General features: G+C 44.8%; 1 protein-coding gene across 1 annotated transcript in view; it reads left to right on the top strand.

The window, feature by feature from the left end:
* The window catches only part of LOC146589644 (voltage-dependent calcium channel subunit alpha-2/delta-2-like), a gene marked incomplete at its 3' end in the record, with an annotated part of 191,472 nt that overhangs the window by 26,021 nt on the left and 142,374 nt on the right, over window positions 1-23,077 (top strand). The window lies entirely within an intron of this gene.

The following is a 23,077-nucleotide window of genomic DNA, read 5'->3' as shown; positions in this document are numbered from 1 at the left end:
GCATTTTTATCTTAGATGTCAGTGATTTATGGGTCTCTTATTTGTCTTACTTACACTAATGCAACCGTGTTGGCTTCAACTGAATTGTTCATGTTTTACGTTGTTGATTGCAGTCCATTGCTTAGATGCTGAAGTAGCACTGTTTTCTTTTAAATGCATTTTAAAATTTTAATTGAAGAGTTGCAGAGCTGTTCAAAGTTCAGCCATTCATTCAAATTCATATTTGAGCTTCAGAATAATTAATCTGGCTTTTACTTGCATTCATTCCCATTTAACTTAAAGTAAATTGGTATGACTTGAWATGCAGCATGAAAAGTGTCTGTACCAGTTTGGTTTTACCAAATATTTTTAATTGTATCTGTGCATTTATGCAATGCAACTTTGCATGTCAGCAAGGTCTTAGACCCTCCGGTATAAGTTTTCCAGGCAGCATGTAGGGACAACAGACAGCTTTCTCTTTAGAAGAGTATATTAAAAAAAAAAAATAAAGAAGAAAGAAAAAAAAAAAACTACTGAACTTCCCACATGTCCTTTCTTATAATTTATTCTTATTAGCTTTGATTTTGATCCTTTGCATGTTAAATAGGTATATTGTGTCATTTTTTTAATGCCATATTTAAATAGAAATTACACAACCAATTTGCCAGCACTTGACTCCTATTCGCCAGTCAGTTAATTAAAGGTAAGAGTGCTTCCCACTTTTTCTGCTTGATTCTTCTGGTAGAATGCAGTGCGTCACTTTAATGGATTAATACAAGATAAACTGACTACAGAAGGATGGTAGGTTTTGGAAGTCCATTCTGGAAGGGAGGAATCTATGCACTCGTAGTGTGTCTGGTGAATGCATAAAACACCTGAAACAGGAGATCAGCTAGTGAAAAGTGCATCATTCAGTTGTTAAAACATCAATAAAGACAAGCAGAGGCCGTGGATCACCACGGGAGGCACCTGGAATATGGAATTCACTCTGGATACCTAAACAGAATTTAGAGTGAGTGACGCTTCTCTTAAAGGCCACATCACCTGCCAGTGCAAACTAGCATAGCTTCACTGGTGTGAAATCCATGCTTACATGGAGTGCTTCATCCTGAAGAGTGAAGAGTTGTGTTTACTGGGAGTCATCCCAGTTGCACACAGGCACATCTGGGTTGCAGCGTGGAAGCTGTTTAATCTCAAAAGTGGTACTGTAACCCACTCTGGGATGTGATTTTTTTTTTTTAATTGCATATTCTGTTGCAGTCAGGGTGGAAACTTCAAGGGTGGTGACTAACTCCTATGGTTGGAATTCAGTCCACATTTCCTTTTATGTAAAGGGTTCTGCCTTGGTATAATTTGGATTTTTTTTAGCTGATGTCATGTGGGTTTGTAACCAGGGTGAAGGCACTAGAGTCCCGTGCCAACTCCCAAAGCTGTAGTGCCACCTGATCCATCAAGAGTGGGCACAAGGGTGAAGGCAAAGCCATTTTCACTTGAAACATCCATTTAGCTGGAAGCCCCACTGGGCATTAAAGACCAAATAGTTCCCTGTGGGACAAAAAGGATAAAGAAACATGGGGTAATTTGATCTTGGTGATAGAGTCTGATTTTAGCCAGGCACATGYTCATGTTCTCTTTTTGGCATTGCTGTTTTAGCTTGGGACATGCTAAACGTCCGCAGAGTCCCTGGCGTAGCGGAGGCTTGCAGTAGACACTGTAGTGCAACCTCTATGCAAATARTATTGGGGATGGGAAGAAAAGTGCTCCAGTGTCACAGAAGACAAAAGCAATCCTCCTGAGCTGAGTGGAGTCTGCCACTCACGCAGTGGGTCGGACCGCTGCTRTTTTTCATGGGTTTACAAATAGAGTAAGTGCCAGGGATGGTGCTGTGCCAGAAACTATTCTTTCCTTTTTCAATTCAGGCCCGACTATCGCAGTGACATACCAGTAAATAACAGTAAGAAAAATACCCTCCTAAGGTTTGTCAGGTATATTTATTAATTTTTTTCCTGGGTTGCTGCGAAAGGATGTGGACCTGTTCTTTGGTTATTGACTGAAATTGCGTAACAGTTGTGGCACACGAGGCATGAAATTTATTGTCAGAAATACGGTGTCCGGGAACATAATGGTGCTGAATATTTTATCTTGCTGGAATGCAGCCCACCCAAGAATGATTTCTGGTTTAACTCTTTGAGTCGCTTCCTGGAGCTGGGATACTAAATGTCAGATGTCCCCGCTTCCCTGCTCTCTTGCAGATCGAACATGTAGTCCTCTCATACGCTTCCCCAGGGCAGACTGCCCAAGCTCACCCCATTCGGATGCTTTCTTGCTCGAGGAGGGCATTTTTCTGCAGCATTCAGAGAGGACGATGAGAGGCTGKCAGGGATGCCGTGCGAAGGGTTTGGGCCCTCGCTGAACAGCTCACGCTGTATGTTGTATTAAATTTCCTTTGCTGGATAACTGGCCTGAGACTGCCAGCCTCATTTTGTTCCTGAAGTGAACAGCTAGCTGCTCAGACCATCTCCTCCTACTCCAGAACCTTTTGTCTGTAGCCACCTGTTAATGGACTTGATTCTTTGCTGAAAATTTCCGAAGAATTCAAAGCCTTCGGAATGAGATGGGGAAACTCCTAAGCTGCGTAAGTGCTGAACTCCTTTTCCGCACTGACTGGTTTTCTTTGACTGTCTTTCCTGAGGTCCATCACAGTGACGGGCACAAAGACCTGCCTAGAGGTGCTGCTTATGAAGGCGCATCGCTTCCCTGTCACTCGGGCAGAAAGGCTTTGGCAGGGGCAGGGTAGGGAGCAAAGCTGTGCCGACGCTGAGTCCCCCTCTGCTGTGGAGGTTCAGATGAACGCAGCTGACAATCCACTTCCAAGTCTGGCAAACTGGTTTTGCCACTATAGGATATTGAGGAAGGTGAGTGGCAATGTCCAGATCTACCTCATCTGCTTATGGGCTGGCCTGGTAGATAAGAATATTGCTGGCCTTACTTCCTCATGGTGATGAGGAAACACCCAGTCCATAAAGGCCCAGATGGTGCTGAACCTGAGCCCGGGGTGAGAAATGGTGAGCAGCTTGCTGGCAGAGCCAGGCAGCCAGCGAGCCTCCGCGTTAGCTGTGCTTCATTCTCCTTAATAGGTGCTACCGCACAGAAAGGTGGCCCAAGCCCAGATAACGCCGAGCCTCMCACAGTGGCTCTTGGGTGCAGCCTGCTACACTCAAGGGCTTTGCTGAATGTGCCGAGCAGGAGTGGTTGGACTTTGTCCTCGTAATCCACATCTTATTTTACTTCAATGGATTTTCRTTTCCCTACCTTTTATTCTTGCTTGTTATCCCGTGCTTTTTTCTCAGCTTTGTTTTGCCAGTTTGGCGTGCCTGCCTGCCAGGAAGAGCTGCTGTCCATTCATTTGGTCTTTTGTGAAAGTCAAGGACAAATTCTGCTGGCCGGGGCTAAGGGCAGCATGACTAGGATCTATGTGGACATCGCCACCCTTGTCTGCTTCAGAACACCACCTGCAGCCTGCCTGTCGCTTCTGCTCAATACTATTTCTTTGATGCTCCACTATATTTTCTAAGCGTGGCCATCCTTGAGTTGAGGCAACCATAGGCAAAAGACTGCATGGCTGAGCTGTGCGTGAACAAGAACACGAAAGTGTGTATCTGTACAGGTATACTGGCTGAGCTTTGAACTTGGATCTGAAGAGCTAAAGGGACATGGCGTCTGCCTAGAATATTACTGCAGTGGCTGGCTCTGCTTCTGCGGTGGCGTCTCTGCAATACCAAGTGTTTCACATGGCTATGTGAGTGTGGCCCTTACGAGATCACTGAAAAAGAGCTAGAGATTCTTTTTAATGACAACACTAGGAGATAAGATGTGCTTTCGTAAAAAGTTGCCAAGGTTTTCTGTTTGGCTGTTTTGATCTTGGGTAACTACTGGCATAGAAACATAGACTAGCTCTTCCAACTAGTCTTAGAATTACGTAATGCTTGATTTGCTCAGTTTTGTTTTCTTTGGGTATAGAAGCACTCATCTGATCATTTGGTAGGGATGGAAGATTCAAGASTGTCCGTGGTATTTTAAATGAACGGTGTTGGTTAGCAGAGATTCAGAGCTCCTCTGCACTGTGTGCTCTACACAAACTCACTAGGGAGTACTTCTAATTCCAATGAGCTTTGTCTTGCTACGTTAGGCAGACAAGGCATTTCGAGAAGGGCAGTGATGCGGTCCTTAGATACAGGAGGTTAATGGCAGAGTTGGGAATAGGATGCTCGTCTTCYGATGCTAAATCCAGCACTAAAATCCACAGATTGGACTTTAAACCTCTCTGTAACAGAGTGAATCTGGCCTTTCCCTTCTGAGGAACCAGCCTCCAACTTGAGCCCTCTGAAGTGGGAGGTAAGTGACTCCCAGTGACTGCACTGCATTAGCTAGAGCAGAGAGGAGGAGTCTGAGCCAAAAGCTTGGGCAACACGCACAGCCAGCTGCCTATACTACAGCAATGCTGAATTTCCTGCTTCTTCCCAACTGCTGCAGAAGAGAAAGAGGACCAAATTGCATTTTCTGACAGCTAAAGCCTGCATGGCAGGCTAACCAGGAATATGGACTATATATCCCAGTAAGGTGATGCCTTACTCCATGCTCTTAGTTCTCGAGTTCATACATTATCTATTCGATCCTTACTGTTCTTCTCCTTGCTTTCCCTCCCCCTTTCCTACCAATATGCACACAGCCTGCTTCCGCACACCATCACTTTGCCCTCCTCTGCTCCTCATGTTTGATAAGAGGAAGTGTGTGATGCCAGATAAACACATTCCTGTTCCAAACTGCTTGGGTTTATTTTAATCTGCCTGGGCCATTCAGCAGCCTCAGCACTCTGTTCAGCACTGAGTGCAAAGCCAACAATATATTATCAAGCAGGAGCGTTTTGATGTCCTTATCCTTGCAGCAGCATGGTCGGAGAAGGGAGATCCTCTGTCGCCCTTTAGATGGGCCAGTGTCTCCCAGTCAGCCCCCTTCACACCCATCGTCTTACTTTTCACCCTTCCTCTCCACTAGAGCCACATTACGTCCGTACTGGGAGATGTCAGGGAAACATATGCTTCAGCTTTTGGTACATTTGCATAATTAGAGTAATGTGTATGAATAATTTATAGCTGCATGTGGCTGCTCAGTGTGTGACGTTAGCACCCTTTGCTAAATCCCTTCCAGTGGGTAGCGCSGATCCTGCACCAGAGCCATCCTCCCTGTGCAACGCACAGCCYGGATTGTTTGGCAGATGCGGGAGCCCTTTGTCAAGAGATCAGGAACATATATATGTATGCATATACATACATACGGGTATATACATGCGCACAAAATATTGTAGCAGAGAAAWACAGGCTTTTGCAGTTGTGGGGGAAGAGCAGGCTAGAAGCCTGAGGCTAAAACGCCTGCCCTGTGTCACAGAGCCTGATCTCAGTCAATAAATAGTAGCAAACAATTGCCTGGGCACTGTCTCACTATTTGCCAACTCTTCTTTAGTGTGTGAGTTAACAGGCTGGAAAGCTGTGAATCCCACATAGATTTTCTAAAGAAATGATCTAAGCGGTTGAACTGTGGCATTCATGTCTCTGTTAACTGTAGTTTAAACTATATTTGGTCCTTGCCAAATGTTTGAGACCCTTGGCTGGAAAGCACTGTGCAAGCTGATGTGAACTGGAGGTGTGTACACTTCTTAGCTCGTCAGTATTACTCACTGAGAAACTGAGGCAAGTGGTTAGGTTGACCGGGGCCGTGTAACAAATCTGAGCTGCAGCCTGGAGTGCTGTCCATCATACACGCAGCTAGCATGTCCTGAGAGGGGATACGCGTTTAGAAGGGTAACGGGCATGGTAATAGTCCCTAAAGCTCTTGCTTCGAGCCTTTTCACTTTATGGAGTTACTCTGTAAAGATCACACATTTGCAGATACTTGGTGACTTAGCAAAATCAGAGGGGATTGCCATTGAGCTTTATGGAGTCATTTCTGATTTATATTGCTGTCAGTGACAAGTTAAACGAGCCCAGTATTCAACAGCCTGATACTCAGGTGCATATATCTCCTGAGTGCACTGCTTTGCACTTTGGTCCAAAAACTGTTGCTGATGTACAAACTCAGTAAACAACCACGTACGTAAGACCCTCATGAATATTCAGCGAAACTGCGAAAATTGATGATGTTGCTGTTACGCAGCCATATGAGCCCCTGAGAACGATGAGCCCCTGAGAACGATGAGCCCCTGAGAACGATGAGACCCTGGTTAATGTTTCTGGAAATCTCATTCAGCCGCAGTGTCTTGCCCCTGACTGAAGGAGACTGCATGGTCCTCGCATTAGTTCCAGGTTAAAACATTACCTTCAGACTGTGTTTAAAAACAAAACCAAACAAAACCCAAACCAATGCAAGATGAATAATTAGGTGGAGATCATTAAAGYTGGTCTCCTTTAAAACATACATAGATTATTCTTTAATGGAAAGTTAATTGCTTTATTATTCTATCCAGATGGTTCTTTTCCTTTACGTTCACAGGGGAATTGATACATCCTAGGATCCATTATCCTTTGAGTGGAGCTGATTACCAAAGATGCAACTCTTATGACTGATCAAGAGTCAAATAGAAAATATGTATATGTATTCTATCATAGCTTCAGATTTTAAATATCCTCTATAGGCTGTAAGTAATTTCTACTACAACTTGTGATCCTGCAGAGATTTCCATTTCTCTTCTTCATAGGTTTGTCAATCCAAAACTTGGTATCAGACACTACTGAATCCTGTTTCAGCTGATCAGTCACTTTAAGATACTGGACTATGGAGGAGCCCATGCTAATATGTGCAGTTCTTCTAGAAACTTTAAAGAAGGAAACTGGCTTCAGGTACTCAGGGTTATTATGTGGAGGAAGCAGTAAAATACTTCATTTCTCCATTGTTCTGTTTGTAGAAATGTAAGAGGACTTGGGAATAATACAGAGAATACAGGAGAGGTGACTTCTCAAAGCCATGTTTGTTTTGCTTGTATTCTAGTGTGGCTTAAGCCTGGTAAACTGCAGCTGCAGACTTGCATGTTAAGTGAGTGTATTTACTGTCTCATTACGATGGAGCGCCTTTGACACCTGATGTGAATAGCCTGAATGGGCCCCTTATTTCAAACACTCAGCTTTGCTGACCTATTGGCCTGCAGTGATTTTGCTGGGTTTAGAGGTTCTTATTTCCTTTTAATTATCTAGAGTTAAAATATTACTATAAGGAGGAGAGGGAGAGGGAGAGAGAGTGTCTGACATCAGGTCAGCCTTTTCTTCCTTGTTGAAGTCAAGGTGATCTACTTGGACAGCTTTTCTCAAAGGCTGAGCTCTACGGTGTTGTTAAAGCTGCGGCTTGTTGTCGCTTTGCTGAGATAGAGGGCTCGGCTTTCAGAAGGAACTGCCCTTTTGGAAGGGGACTCTAGATTTCGGTCACCTCCAGCGAGCTGTAGATCTCCAACGTTTGTATCCTYTGCAGCAAACTTCAATGATGCTGCATACAATGAGCTTGAGAAAAAGMCCCCTCTTGTCCTAGGGATTGGCCTGGCCCTCCCAGAGACTGAGAGGTCATGTCCAAAGCAGAGTGAATGAAGAGAGAAAGGAACATGAGCAGTCTAAGAAGGAGATGTAGCAGGACGATGATGCTGGTAGTTATGGATTCTTTCCTCTCTTCTGTTGCTCTCCTGCGCTGATGAACACCAACAGACCTAAGTGAAGCATCTCCTCTTTCTTTTGATATTTTGGAGGGTTTCTCTGTTTTGTTTTTGGAGATCTGTATTTGAGTCTGGTCTTTTTGGATTCATTTATTCACTGGTCTGGCTGGTTCCTTTCCTAACCAACCTTTCACACCTGAAAGCATCTAAAGCCAAGGACAGGTTTACCATGTGTTAGTTCAGCACCTACCGTAATCAGCAGAGTCATGCCTTTTGGGCACTTGCCATGGTATAAATATTAAACAGCAAGTAAGAATGCTGAGAAAAATCCTGTCTGAATGAAATGTGTGCATTTGCCTGTGAAAATAAGGAATGGTTGTTAGAGGCATGGCCATTTCTAACGAGACAGTTCTCTAAATACCTAGGTGCTGTGTCTTGGACTGGTGGCAGGATCTGGATATTTGTACATGGCAGAGGAGCTGCTCTGTGAATTGTTTAAAAAGTTGTGTTAGTTCCTATCTGTTGGATGCCCAAGCAAAGCCTCTAGCTAGAAAAGAAGGAAGCAGATTTTCAGTTCCCTGCTGTGCCTGTAAGGCCAGGTAAACAGAGAGGGAGGAGGCAGCAGGGGGCTTATGTGACTTGAACAAAGAAGAYTGGAATGGTAAATGCTGGATTACTCTTAAAAACAAGTAGGCCATTGAGGATAGTATGGTTCGTGAACAGAAAGAGAAAGGGGGGGTTATTCCTGGTTCTTCTGAAGATTTATTATACTGCAAAACTCACTTCACTGCTCAACACGCTGTCAGCTTTTATTGTGGGAGCTCTGTCTTCCTGTTCATGTCCACTGGTCTCAGGTCCAGCACTGGACCTCAGATGATGGGACCTGGGATCTTCAAAAGAGCCTTGGTTCCCAAGATCCCCTTGGCTTTGCGAGTAGGGTGGGTTTTACCTTACTCCTTGTCAGGAGCGTCAGCCGCTGCTTCTATTTCCAGCTCTTAGTGACTTGTTTGTGACCGTAGGTTGCTCGACACAAAATGTTCAAACTGCAAAATATCTTTTCTCCTGTGCCCTCTTTGCAGCGAGTTAGCATACAGGAAGAGAAACATTTTCTTCTGTCTCTGTCTTTTGCAGAGGGAAAAGGATGGCTACTTTTCACACAATACTGTTTGACATCTGATGTATTCATAGCTTCAATACGGTGTATGCCTGATTCTAAGGATAAATGATAGCTCCAGTATGTTCCTAAATTGTCAGTGTTTTGGTCTTCATTGAAAATGAAATCATAATAATACTGTGCTTAAATCTAGTGCATTGCATAGCGTTATTAGAATTACTTACAAGTTTGCTCTCATTCTGTGATACAGAAGAGTACAAAAACATTACAGTYCGTGCACAATAAGTAAGGTAAACTGAGGCTCAGACTGAGGAAATTCTTACTCTGTTGCACATCGAGACTGGAGGGCTGGGAAGAGAATCTGTGATTCCTGACTCCAAGGCTTGTGCTCCRAACGTCTCCCAGTGGATCTTTATTAACACAACTGTTCAGTTTGTCACTTCTGGCTCATTACTACATTTATCATCACGGAGTGATGGATCCTAGGAAATACAAATGAGAAAGACAAACTCTCAGCTTTGAATTCTCCCTTAGGAAACCTATTCCTGGCATGTTTTGCAATTGTCATCTCCTTGTTTGTATTCATAGGGCTTATAAAATGTGGTGCTTTCTCTTTGAATGTGCCCTCAGCTTCCTCCCATGGCCAGGTGATATGTCTTCATTCTTGCCTTGCCGTTGCGGTTGGTGAGTGGGAGTTTGGAGGTCTGTGTTTCTGATGCTGGGCTCTGCAGCCTGAGCAGTAGATGATTGCTAGCTTTGCCTCCTCCTTAGATGTGTGCTAGCTCTCAAACGACATTTTGAGATGCCTGAAGCATTCTGAGGAAGAAAATTAATTGGTTTTGACAAACCACAGCAGTCCCTTGGGTGCCTGGGAGTGCAACATTTATTGAAACCAGGCAGGAAATCAAAACGCTCTGGTGTTCATTCACCTCTGGTGCAGCTGTAAAAAATATCCTTAACCTTGCTCTGAATTTTCACCTAGGCATTTGGATCGTCCACTAACTTTTTAATATAACCTTCTTTTTCTTTTAAAAGAAAATTTAGTGATCATGAAAGATGCCAGAATGACAGCCCGGGGACTAGATGGTCTCTGCTTACTCACAAAGCACAAGCAGTATCAGGGCAAACTTCTTTGCCATTGTACTTCCACCTTGACCTGCTGTATCCCCAAGGAGGGTAGGGAATTGCAGTTCTCAGGCACTTTCAGGCTTTGCCTCTCCACTGATGCAAGCGGATAAGGAATCGGACTTCTGCTATTGCAAAATGGTATTAAGAAAGGATTTTTCCTCACAGCTGTAGGTATGACAACTTCAGTGCAAACCTCAAACTGAAAGCCCTGTGCTAGCAGAAACCATCTCCTGGCCCCACTCTTTCATGAGTCTGGCCTGTCTKCCTAACATTCGTTTCAATATGATTCATTTCTAAAACATATGCTGATATTCAATGCGAACTACAACTATTCTTGTTGGCAGAAGATACCTGTTTATGTAGAAGGTGTGCTATAATGCATAGCCCCAGCTGTGACTGTGCCTAGAGCAATGTGGGTGACCTCAAACCAGTTTCTGGACACGCTGAATGATTCGTGTCCACTCCACGCAGACTCTATGGTGAGAGTGATTTCAGTTACTGCCACGTTTCAGCTGATGTTGATTCACCTTTAAAAATCATCAGCAGTCTACTTCATGTTGCTTTGAAGGCAAGTTCTGGAAATTAGAGTATCAACTTTTAAATAAAAGACAGTTAGAGCCCAGATACTTAAAAAAAGGAAAAGAAAACCCCAGCTGTATTTTGTGACTGTGTTATGTGGGGTGCCTGTCTATCAGCCTTGCAGCTGGCAGGAAATTTCTGGACCGGGATGCTGACAGTGTCCCATATGACTGGGCTGTGAAATCTTCTCTACGCACCTTTTGCTGTTTGCGGGCATCCCTGGGAATGTTGTTAGCAGGGGGATACGATATGCTTTTAGCCTGTAGGATTACAGTYGCCACAGATGTTAGCTTTGTGGACAGTAGAGAGTAGCGGAGCCATTGCTGTGGGCTTTGTATTGCAGGAAGGGTTCACAGGGAGGTGATGATGTAATGGAGTTACTCAGTCCTTCCAGGTGCCTATTGCAATGGGTTTTTTTTTTGTTATTGTTTAGTTTTGTTTCGTTTTAGCACTATTCTTCCTGTTTTCTGTCACTGCAAGATCTGTATGTGTATGCCAGGACTGAGCATTCTGAATTTAGTAAAAGATAATCTGTGGGAAGCAGTGTGCTAGGAAGAAGGTTCTTATGTGTGTTCTTGGCAGGTGTAAATGCCAAATGAAGCAGTGTAACGAGATACCAGCATAAGAAACCAGTTTTGCCCCAAGTTTGCTGTTTGTGTGGTTTGAAACCCTGAAGGTTGCTTGATGCTCCTGTTAATTTGTTGGGCTTCCAGGGGTGGGGGAGYGATGATGACGGAGGAAGCATTAGCTCCTCGGCGTGAACCGATCCTTTACAATTATCACCTGCAAAGATGGAGCAAGAGTGTGGGGTGCATGTAAAAGGGAGAGAGGGGGAGACTAGCCTTAGCAGGTCCTTGAGATGTGACTGCGGCAGTGACTGGAGGAGCGCCTGCTCGCTCTGCGTCATGGAGAGAAGGTGGGAGCTCCTTAAGCAATTARTTAGTGCAGCTGAGAAGTCTGGGCCCGGTGCTGGAGGTGGTCTACGTTTGCACCGACACGCGCTCGGACGYGCGTACGGCAGGAGTGCTGGGTTTGCTGCTGCGGAGCTGCTGGGTGCACGCCGCCCACGCCCCGCGGCCRGTTCCCCAGCCGTCCCTTTGGCAGCTCGTGGGTGCGAAAACTCGCGCTGACGGTTTCCGCTGAGAGGAGGTGGGTGCTGCTCTTCCTCAGCGCAGCCCGACGGCAGCGCTGACGCTCTCTTACTGACCCCAGCTCTGCCTCGAGCCTGAGGGCAGCATCCRAGGCAGCAGTGGATGTGATCTTTGGTGCTTGCTTATGTTCTGGTGGTGCTGGGGAAGAGTTAGRCAGGTAGCAACGTGGTGGTCTTGCACAGGACGTCAGGCTGTCTTTCTCCTTTCTAGTGTCTGATATTCTGCAGCCTTCTTTGTAGCTCCAGCTTTGAAGAGGCAGTCATCTACCTCTTTCTTTCTTTTTTTTTYCTTTTTTTTATTGAAAGCCAAGGAGTCCTTTTTTCAGACTAAAACTTGAGGCTCTTTTTCYGACTTGAGACCTAGCTAGGGGTTTGCTTTTGTGGTCGTTTATGAACAGGTTGCCCTATCTATTGCCTTTAAAGCCCAGTAATGTGGGAAGCCAAGGCCTGGGTCATCAGTGATCTTAAACACAGCTTTGGCAGGTCTAGGTACTGTAGGAGAAACGCTCATGTATATGGTCCTTGGCAGATGGCCCTTCCACACAATAGGAGCGCACCATCCCACCCGTATGGCATAAGGTTGTATGGATGGAGATAAAATAGGTACAAGTGCTCACCGATAAAATAGGTAYGAGTGCTCACAGACAGGAGCATCAGAGTGTGGACGTTTCCACGGAGGAGGCTGGAAGAAGGTTTGCAGTAGAAGTGACTGGTGACTCAGAGCACTAGGAGAGTCAATGCACGGAGTGGCAGTAATGCTCTCTAGAACAGCTGTAAGAGTTTCCTCTTTTTCTTCTTCTCTAGTGATTTGGCTTTCTGGAAATAGTGGCTCTCTGCTCTGATACCAGTTCCAGCTGAAATTGCAGATTAGCTGCTTTGAAGCTTATGTTCCAGATGTCAGTAGTGATAGATACCTTTGAGTGGCTTCTAGCTAGAAAAGACTTTTAGTAGTGTCATTTTTCATGGGAAAACTTTCCATATGCTTGCCCAAGAGGCTGCACTGGGCAATTAAACAAAGTGCTGTGTATAGAGATAACATGAATTTAGAGCATTCTTTCATTCATGCCCAAAGACAGACCATCTTCCATGGCACGTCATACTGTGACCACTTTCTTTCACTGGCGGTACGAGTTTGTTCTGTGGTTTCAGTTACRCCTACCAGAGCAGGGTTTGCCACCCTGCGAATCGTTCCTAATCACCAGGAGTCTTTGACTGCCTTATGAGCAGTGATAGACCTTGCAGTTGAGATACAGGACAACCCTAGGCAGAGAGAATCCCGTCTTAAGGACAGCGGTGAATGGCAGAGTAGTTAGCTTCGTAAGGGGCTAAAGCCCTTCAGCTCCTGAGCGGGTGAGATGTCCGGTCACAGACGGGTAATGCTCTGCGAAAGGTTTAAGTCTCATGAAACTGAACTTCCTTCGGCACAGTGGAGTGATACCTTAKTTTCCTCTCTCATTTGACAGACTAGAAAGTCCTTCTCACAAGAAGCATCTGACTATGTAGGAAAAAACAAAGTGTACTCTCACTTACATCTAGGGCAACAGTAAAAAAATAAAATAAAAATAAAAAGGAGAGGTGCTAGACCCTGGCAGTTTCAGTGGGTCTCTCGCAGCTCCTGGCGAAGGCTGGGTGCAATGTTCACTGCGGCGTGTGCCTCGGAGGCTTTCACAGAGTCCTCCGCAGAGAAGAAGGAAGATCTTCTGGTCGCCCCCCCCAGCTTCAGTCTGCTTGGGAATTGGGGTGTGAGCTGCTGTTTGGGGCCGGTCGCTGCCTGGCTCTGTGTGCCATGCCATCTGCCTCTGCGCCTCGAGGAGGCAAGCCCGTTGTTCAAGATTTTCCTTGCTTGACTCCTCTGTGCCAACAGTTCTGCGGTTCCTGCTGTTTTGCATGAGAGCCGTGTGTCAAGAAACCCCAGCTCCTGGGGTCAAGTGCTAAGCATTTCTTCTTTATCAGATATTTACTTAGGAGGATTTCATTATACTGAATCTATTGGCTTTGAATAAATTCGCATGCAGTAATTTTATTCTTTTTTTTTTTTTTGAAGGGACTTCTATGCTAGGGAAAACTTTAAAAAGAGCATTTAGCAAAAGCAATTACTCTCCCAGTAATTTTGTATGTATTTTACTGCAGATACTGTATTTCTGTTTGACTGTGAGCTTTCTCCCAAGTGCCACCGCTGTGCTAGAAGCAGTGGCAGTCAGGTGCTTGAGTTGCTGGTGCTCTACCATTTCCACAGTTGCACTGAATGCATTTGCTTATACACTAATTCAAACAARCTCCGCGTATCTGGATAAAAGTTAGAAGCTGATGGGATCAGAGTCATTTTGCAGTTGCTTCCTGTTAAGTTTGGGGGGGGGGAGGGTTTACTTATTTTACTTTATGTTTTGGTGTGTCAGACCCCTGTGGGTGTTGGATGTCTCCAGCCAAATGGTAGAAGTGGTCTTGCATGCCATTGCACTGTGCACGTCCAAAGCCATGGTGTTCAATTCACAAGCACTCAGGAGCTGTACTTTGCAATATGTGTTAGCTGAAGTATTGGCAAAAGCAATTTTCTATGTGATTTGGAGTAACAAGCAAATTTATTAAAAAAATACGTCTGTAACTTTCAAACATGGGAGGAAAAGAGTAAATTTTTCACATCACTTCAGCAGCTGATTAGCTCTGGTAATATTCTGTAATGCCATAAGCACAGGAAAGTCTTTGTGGTGTCTCAGTTGCAGTCCTCTTCGCTCGCAGGATCTCTGGCAGGCACTTGGCGAAGCAGCAAGTGTCCAAGGCTAAGCAGGAAGAAAAGCACAAGTAAGACTTTAGGCAGTTTGGTCTGAGAATCTGTAAAGTCCTCTCTCCACTGGTTTATTTTACATGCCATGCTTCAGAGGAAAGAAAAACATCAGGTAARTCATTCAGCACGTGTATGCTGGACAGAGAAACATATTTTGTGATTTCTGTGGTTTTGAAAAGCTTTACTTTGGAGAGGAAGGTTTGATTTTTACCAAAATTATTGGTTGTATAGCTATAGTTATTGACAGTGATAATAAAATTGTTTGTGYGCCATTGAAATGTGATCCTAGGACTTCTAGATTTGGAAGAGTGCAAACACGTGCATGAGTACTTTTGAAAATAGACTAATACGGCAAAGTGAAACTGAGCTGAATGTGCAAAAGAGAAGCACCTTCCTATTAAATCCAGAATAGTGGAATGTCTTTTTTTTTTTCCAACATGAAAATTTGGAAAATGCTTCCTAGGTTCCCGTCCCGCTCTCACTGAAGGCACTGGGAGATGTACCACAAACTTTATTGGCACTTGTATGTGCCAGTTAGGCCACTTGTATGTACTGAACTGCACCTCTTTGGGACAGATGTTGAACATGTTATTTCCATTTGTGACTACAGACTAGAAATCTGTGCGGTTCAGTTATCTAAGGAAACCACTTGTCTTTGGGAGAATCACACATACCACTTGAATTTTGACCTTTTATTTCCCAGCAGGACATTTGGCTCAGGGTTTCATGACAAACTGAAAGTTAATTTCTTGGATCAATAGGAAGCTCTGCTAAGTTTTAATTAATCTGGGGCTAGACCAAGTATCAACCTGAGCTGATTTGCTTGCAAAAAGAAGGAGGTTCTCAGAGGAAACATTTTCTGGCTTCAGTTAGAAGGCAGTGAGTGAGGACACCCGTGCTGGGTGCCTGTCACTGTTGCGAGCCTCTACTGTAAGCCTGGGAAGGTCGCTGTCCTCTGTGCATCTTCCTAGTGTAGAAATGCGTTGATGGATTTCCCTACCTCAGTGACGATTTCTAACTTCACATTTGATGAAAATTAGTAACACCTCCACAGAAATATCAAAGGACAAATTGTATACGTTTTGTTGTTTCAAGAAGAAACCAAGGAAAAATAAGTGCATGGTGACTGTTGTGTAATTCATGTTTCTGAAGCTGCTACGCAATAGGTAGAAATCAGTGTGAACCGACAGTAAAAAAAAAACCAATAATAAAAAAAGAAAAATTGTGCAGATCCTTGCAAATTGGCACTACAAGTTTTTGTACTGCTTTGCTAGAACTCAGAAAACTAGATTTTGGAAGATTTCCAGTTTCAACCCCCTTCATAGACATCCAGGGACTTTGAAAAATCACACACATGAACTTATTTAAAACTCTTTCCCCTGAAGCTTCTAAATGGGGGTTTAAGGCTCAGGGGCTGCTCCTGACCGTTGTGATCTGCCTCTATTTCATTTATGTTTCTCGTTAGAGAGCGAGCAGAAGTGAGATTGGTGCAGTAAAAGAAGATGTCGTATTTCATAAGAGACCCTAAGAGTAGGTGTTGAGGACAAACACTAGCCTAAGARGGTCTCCAGGGGTTGGCTTTGATGGAGGTAATCTTGCTTGTAATACTATTTCTAATGTGAATCTCTGTGAGCTACATGTATTAATTTCTGCCTCTGTATTTGTTCTGGTACATCTCTAGGGCTGCTTGTCTACGCCATAGAGTATTTACCAAATTTCTTTCTTCTCTCTGTTTTGTTATGGCCTTGCATGCATCTGTTGAAAGTCTGTCCTTTTCTAAATGTGTGTTGTTCCTCCGAGTTTCTCCCTCCTCCCTTATAACAGGTTTTCAAACAGCTTCTCCATCAGAATGTCCTCCTCTCAAAATTGCATCTGTGACACGAGAAGATTTCAGACCCAACAATTACTCTTCATGGTAGTTACAACCCTGGAAGCAGAGAGGGGAGGAGCAGCACAGCAATGTTTTCCTCAGTACCTTCAGAGTCTCAGATATTTCTGTTGCCCAAAAGATATCTAGGAATTAAACTGCTATAGCAACAGTCTCAAGCTTGTCACATTTGGTTCTGGAGTATCCTGGGACTACTCCAGTGAATCCTTCCTGTTTGCTCTTCATTTTCTCCTGCCCTGGACACTAGCTGTTGCCAAGTGGCATCTTGCCAGTTTGGGATATCTGGGGGTGTTTTAGGAATCTTGTTAGTCCTGCTCTTCTTTTTTTACATCTCTTTTGCTGTATAGATGATACATAGTGGGATAATGGGATAACACTCTACGGAGGAGACTATTAGATTTCGTTTTGATTATGCCTGCTTGATCACACATGTCATTGCTTTCTCCTTCTGATTTCTTCTCTGTTCTGGGTTTATGTAAAGATATTTGGTGTCAAATATTGAGGCACCCTAATCGTGATAGAACTAGTCTTTTCTAAGAGAATTATTGCAACTCTTGTTCAACTTCACCACCCCTACGTCCAAACGCCGAAACACAGCTTCGTCTCTTTTGCACCCCCCCCCCCCTTTTATACCTGTAACTCTAATGTTTGTGGTGGTAGATTACTTTCATGCATCATCTCCATCTCTTCTGCCTGTCTGGACATTTATCTAGAATTTCTAGAAAGCCTTTGGCTTGGTCAGAGCAATTGCAGAGTTATCTGAGTTATCTGAGAAGTAAAGGACTCTTTTCATCCCTGGCTTTTGTTTGCTCCAACTCAACAGGAGGGCATCGCATTTGGGACAGGCCTGTGTCGCATCTACCATGGGTGGAAGAATCCTTGAATCCTTCTCGCATCTATTCTGGTCCTCCTGTCAGATCGTGACTTCTTTCCCCTACCACCCAGGCAACCTGYTTCTCTATGTTAGTATCCTGCAAAATGTGAGGAGTTGGCTGATTTTAATCTTGGTGGGGTGGTTAGGGCAGCAGGACTCGGGCTGGAACTGCTCAGAAATGGAGTTGGATCAAACAATAGCAGGGGCTACGTAGAGGATGGTGAGAAGGGGAAAGAGAAAGCGTTCRCCTCGCAGAGCTATGCTTGTGCGAAGGATACCTCCGTTTCAGGAGCTGGGGCATAAGATTTAAAAGCAAAAGATCTGTACTTCAGAATTTCCTTGGCAAAGCTTCGCCACCCTGCTTGCTTGCAATATTCCTTAAGAGTTGATAGCAACTGGAATTTCTACAGCCAGAGGGACTCTGCAGCTGGTGGCTCAACAAGATCATCCTGAGGGTGCAAGGGGAGGCCCGGGAGATTGCAGGGTGTCAGCCATAGCATTTCCTCCTGGAGCTTGCTGCTTTCCAGGAGATCCAGGGCTCTGCTGCCCAGCTGTTGTCTCCAGCAGGAAAAGAAGAGATCCAGCTGCCCAAAYTCAATTATTTTGTCAATGAGGATAAATAAGGATTGTAATCCAATTGTTATGGCAATTGAAATGCAGCTCGTTTAAAACAAACGAGTTTGAGGACCAGACCTGTTTTTCCTAGGCTTTCAGCSTGTTCTGAAGGAAGCACACCAAAAGCTCGGACTATCCTGAGATAGTTGCTGGAGATCAGTAGGACCATCCCTCTTGCTGCATCTCACCGCCGTGCTCTGCATCTAACACCAGGGACTAAATTCTTGTGGCAACTTAGCACAAATAATAAAAATCTTCATTGTAYTATGGTTCCATTAGCCAACATTGACTCAATCCAGTTGTTACAGGCTTTAGTCAACAGTTACTAGCAGTGATTACCTGTGCCAAAACAGCAAGAAATGTGAAGCATGTGATAGCTTTGGTTTCCATCACAGTGTGTAGCGTTTGAGAGGAGAACGGCCCAGGCACCCGCTTTCCCAGCTGCGTTTAGGGCAATGAAAATGTTTTGAGGCAGGAGCCCTGCATGTGTCAAACACATTTCTAGTTATCGASCTGCAGGACTGGAAATCAGGATTTTGGAGCTGTATTCTCCTTCCTTTGACCATCTTGATGTGGAAGCTTTAAAAAAATGTTTTTAGGGGATAATTCTCCAAAATACAAAACTCTTTCTGTAAAGATAGATTAGTTCTTGTTCACTTAAACTAAAGATTAACAGTCTTTGTTTTATATGGAGAATACAGCATGTCCTCTCCAAGCTTATAGTACTTATGACTGTGGATGAAAGAGTTTTCTGAGAGTCTATAAGCAAATCTGTGAACAAGATTACTTACTAATAATTAGGTTCTTTCAGGAATTTATAATCTTTGGCATTTTTTTTTCTATGTTACAAGTGGTAATACTAATGAGATAACAAAGACTAACTTTCCATAGATGTAACCAAAAATTTGATACGGGCTGTATTTGAGGCAAGAAGGTCAAACGTGAGTTAAATTATTAAAGCCTGTTGTATCTAATTTCTGGGATATTACGGAGGTAAGTCAGCTGCGCAGTACCTGCGAAGGGGCGTCTGCTGTCGCATCAGAGCTCTTCTGCAGGTGACGTGTGCGCAGTGCTTGGGTTTTAACCGCCCGGCGGCGGATGCAGCCGTGAGACGTGCGCCGTGGCGGCTCGTACGGCGAAGACTCTGCGCTTCCACCGTCGTCTCGCTTTAAAGGTTATTTTGTGCCCCCGCGGCGCTGGGAGAGCGAAGGGCAGCGCGGGGAGCTCGGAGGCCACGGAGGTGCCGAGACGCGAGGACTGAGCCCTGCCTCGCCTCCTGCGCGGAGACCCGTGTTCCCCTCGCTCGCTGCCGAGTCACAAAATCAATTGCAAATTAAAGGCCAGATTCATGAGTTTACTTCAGCTGCTCTAGYGGTACAAAACAGCTGCAAATTCTGCTTTTATGCTCTTGTTACATCCCCCAGCTTTTATGTGTTAGTCGCTTTGCCTTTAAAAGCATTTTTAAATGGTTTGAGATTGATGCTTAACTTCAAAGCGCTGACAAATATTGCATTGCAAATTCGTCCTCAGGCTACTTGATTACTTTTTTTTTTTTTAAGCAATATTAAAAACTAAGGAGATTCTTTGGGGGAAAAACTGTGCTAAGGTGAATAATGTTTTGGAGCACACAGCAGTTCGGTTCTAGCGGAAGCAGTACAATTCCAACATTAAGCTCTGAACCTAGGATTTGCAAAATTAATGCACATATTCTGGTATGTGGTCATGTTAGGCTAAGGAYTTCTCAGATAAAACAACAGAAATCTCAATTCTGCCCTCTAAAAAAATCTAGTACTGTTTAGCCACTGTAGTTAAAGTTCATTGGATCATTTGAGAGTTTGCTTTTTTAAACTACAGTTATTTCTTCATTATTCTTCCTAACTGGGAGTTCCTCTTCTACCTTGTTCTTTTCATATTATTAAGCAAAAACATAACAATCATGATTAAGATAAACTAGGATTTAAGATCCTGAATTAAATTAYGTATTTCAAAGCATAATCTATTTTAACAATTTCTCATTACATAACTACCTAACAGAATTGAATTTTGGGATTCTTTCATTCTACATTTCGAACTGTAGGCACGGTTAGGATTTCTTTCAAGTTTAGTATTAACACTTGGAATCTCCTGATTTCATCATGTACGTTTTTGAATAGTTACACAGTCCCTTTGAAGTATTTGAATCAAAATTACTGATACATCGGTTTTGCTTTAGAGTACTTTTTTGGGGGTATATTGACAACTTCTTAGAATTTGTAAGGGTTTTTTTTCTTTAATATATTTAAATTGGTAAGTGCTCTACCCACTTAGCTCCATCTTAACATACATTTAGTGTAAGGGAAAGCTTTTGGAAGGCAAGATTCCACTTGCCTTTTATAACGGGTCCTTAGGCAATTAACTTGCGTTAAGCAGAAATTTCCAGTGCGCGSGCCTGTACCGCGGGCAGGTCGCTTTGCGGCGTGCGACCGTCGTGACGACGTTGAAAAGACGCAGGCGCGCCGGGGCGAACGCGGCGCCTTCCTGCATTCGCTGCGGAGCGTTACGCCCGCAGCATCCTAGCCGTGGTTTGCAGAAGTTTAGAAGAGGCACCCTGGTGGACCTGGTTCTGGTTTGACTTGTCGGGCGGTCTTCCCCCCGACTGASGAAGAGGGGACGGCGGAAGAGGGCTGATATAATCCCTTTTACTGGAACAAATAAAATCTCGGTATTTTCCCCCAAACAAGCAGTATGCTCCGTCAGCGCAACAATAAAATGTGCGTGTGCATATTCATCGCAACCTGTATATCCATGCATTTGTATAATTAATCAGGATTTGGGGGAAAACACATTTGCATCTACGCAAATGGGCTTCCGAAAATGAAGCGAGGAGAGTTTGTTCTAAGCAACCACAGCAGCTCTCGGGGCTCAGTCCAGCAGGTTGGCTAATGGCACCGTGAACTTTCACGGGCTGGACTGAGGCTGAGGGAAGAGGTTTGGCCCTTCGTGAGTTGATAACCCGTATGCACACCCGTGCGACTGTACCTGTAGAGGGTAGCTGTGCTTGGTTTTGGGGGTGCATGCATGCAGTGAGCGTGTTGCGTTGATGATTGCTCCTTTGCTCTCAAGAAGATTAAGCTATTTTTAGTCTGAACTGTTGGTGTGAAGCCAGAAGCAGCCTTGCATCTCTTAGATTTATGAAAGTTGCCAGGCAGATCTTGAACGCTTTCTCTAAGCTGCATTTGTTTGTAATCTGGCTTCTTGTGGAGGGCCGGTTTTCCCCTATCTCCTTGGACAGGACCCTTGATATTGATAGAATCCCTGCATGGGTCCGGAGTTTGTCAAGTAATCGCATTCATTCAACATTTGGAAGTACTATGCTAAAAAAAAAGTAATTTATTTTCTAATTATTTCCTGTCTTGCACAACTGTGCATCACTGGAGTGTCGCTATTTAAAATATTTATCTCTCCACTACGTGATCTGCTTGAAGGCCGTGGAGGGGCAAGGAAATAAAAAAACACTTGTTCCCAGTGCAGGCACATTACTTTGACTTGTCTTAGGCTGTTCTGACGTCTTCCTATAAATACATTTATTTTTCATTAGGATGTTTCTGGGTTTGTGGCATCCAGGAAAGCCAGAGCCATTATGCTATTCATCTGTTATAGRCAAAATGAAGATAAACAAGTGTAATGAACTCCTGCTGAAGCCATTTCTCGGTTGTCTTTTCCTTGCTGCAAGCGTGTGCACGTGCGAGTGCGGCCTCGTTTGTGCAAGCCGGATTAGCAGGAGCTGCTTTGGGCACGTGCGTTATTCATTTCTGAGGAGGGTTCAGACACAGAAGTGCGCTGTATCCTAAGGTTTTGCTCTTGTATTTGGAGAGCTCCGACAGCTCTGTAAACGTTGCCAGGCTCGGCCGCGTCCCTGTCACCCCGGGGAAGCGAAGAGGACAGACCACAGRCCTGCGCTGAGGTCCTCACGCCGAAGTTCTCGCTCCGTGTTTCCTACTCCCCTTCTTGGCCTCCTCGAGGCCCTTCGTAGCCCAGCCTGGGGCAGCAGCACGGGGCCACCTCGCGCTCGGTCACGTTCGCAGGGGAGAGAGGGAGCCGCTCTGCGGCCTGTGCCGTCTCCCTTCCCACGGGCAGGGGCATGGGGGGCAGCACGCATGGCTTCCTTCGGGGAGCTCACGYTTTTATTTTATAGGCTTGCCCCCATCCCTGGTTTGTCCTCTGCGTGTGCTCCCCTACCTCTGTTTAGCCTCGTCTGCTATTTTCTCCAATTGGCATGGATTTCTCAGGCAGTCTTAGGCAACATGCTCACGCTGTGTCTCAGCTCCTTATCTTTAAAAGTGGGCGAATAACAGTTCCCTCTATCCCCTTTCCATGTGTTGCAAGGATAAATACACCGGAGACCGAAATATTTGGACGCAGAGTCTGTAAGGGCCAAGTAAATACTAATATGGTTGGCCGTGGGGCTTGGGGGAAGGTGCAGAGGAGGACCTGCTCGCTGCTGGGACTTCTTGTGCAAGCCAAATAACCTGATCCTCGTGATGGACTCGGGAAAACCATCCCAAGAGCCTGTGGTGCAGGAGCAAATCTGTGCTGCAGTTTCAGCTTGGTAAGGTTGGTGGATAGGGAATTAAACACAGCCAGAGACAGGAATATTGTTTGGCGGTCAGGGAGAGCTTGGGAAGGACGGAAAGTAAGCTGCAAAGAGGCATGAAGAGGAGAATAAAAATAAAAGCGAGTACTGCGGTTCCTAGGGTGGCAAGTATACTCTTTCTTCCTAGTCTTAAAACTATTTCTCATTTATTTGAGCCCTCCCTCCTGCAGCCATCCCCRCCCTCACAAACTGACTTGCTCATTGAGTCCGAGTTTTATGCTGAATTTTAAAATAACTTCTTTTCTCCATCTCTAAACTGCTAATCTCCCAGGCTGAGGAATTCTGGGACAAAGAGGAGTCTGCAGAGTGGAACTCTGTAAAATTAGCTTTTGCAGTATTAGTGTTTGCACAGTTACAGATTGAAGAATTGGATCCCCCCTTCTCGGGGGATGCTAGAAGGCAGCGCAGAGCAAGCCGCCCTCCTCTTCCTCCTCCTCCTCCTCTTTCCTAGCATCCCTCGCTCCGAGTACGAGGAGCAGGGGGGAGAGGCTCGCGTCCGTTTAGCGAAGGGTTTAATTTGCATTGTCGCTGGCTCATCTGCTGCTATTGGATCACGTTCTCGCTTTTCAGGACGGCGTAAAAGCTAAGTCCTGATGCCTGTGTCAAACCGCAGGCGTGATTCGCTGGGAAAAGAGGACGTGCAGG

Source organism: Rhea americana, unplaced genomic scaffold (genome assembly GCF_003343005.1).
Source record: "Rhea americana isolate MKP2758 unplaced genomic scaffold, rheAme1 scaffold_440, whole genome shotgun sequence".
Lineage (NCBI taxonomy): Eukaryota > Metazoa > Chordata > Aves > Rheiformes > Rheidae > Rhea > Rhea americana.
This window is presented reverse-complemented; position numbering and strand designations above follow the sequence as displayed.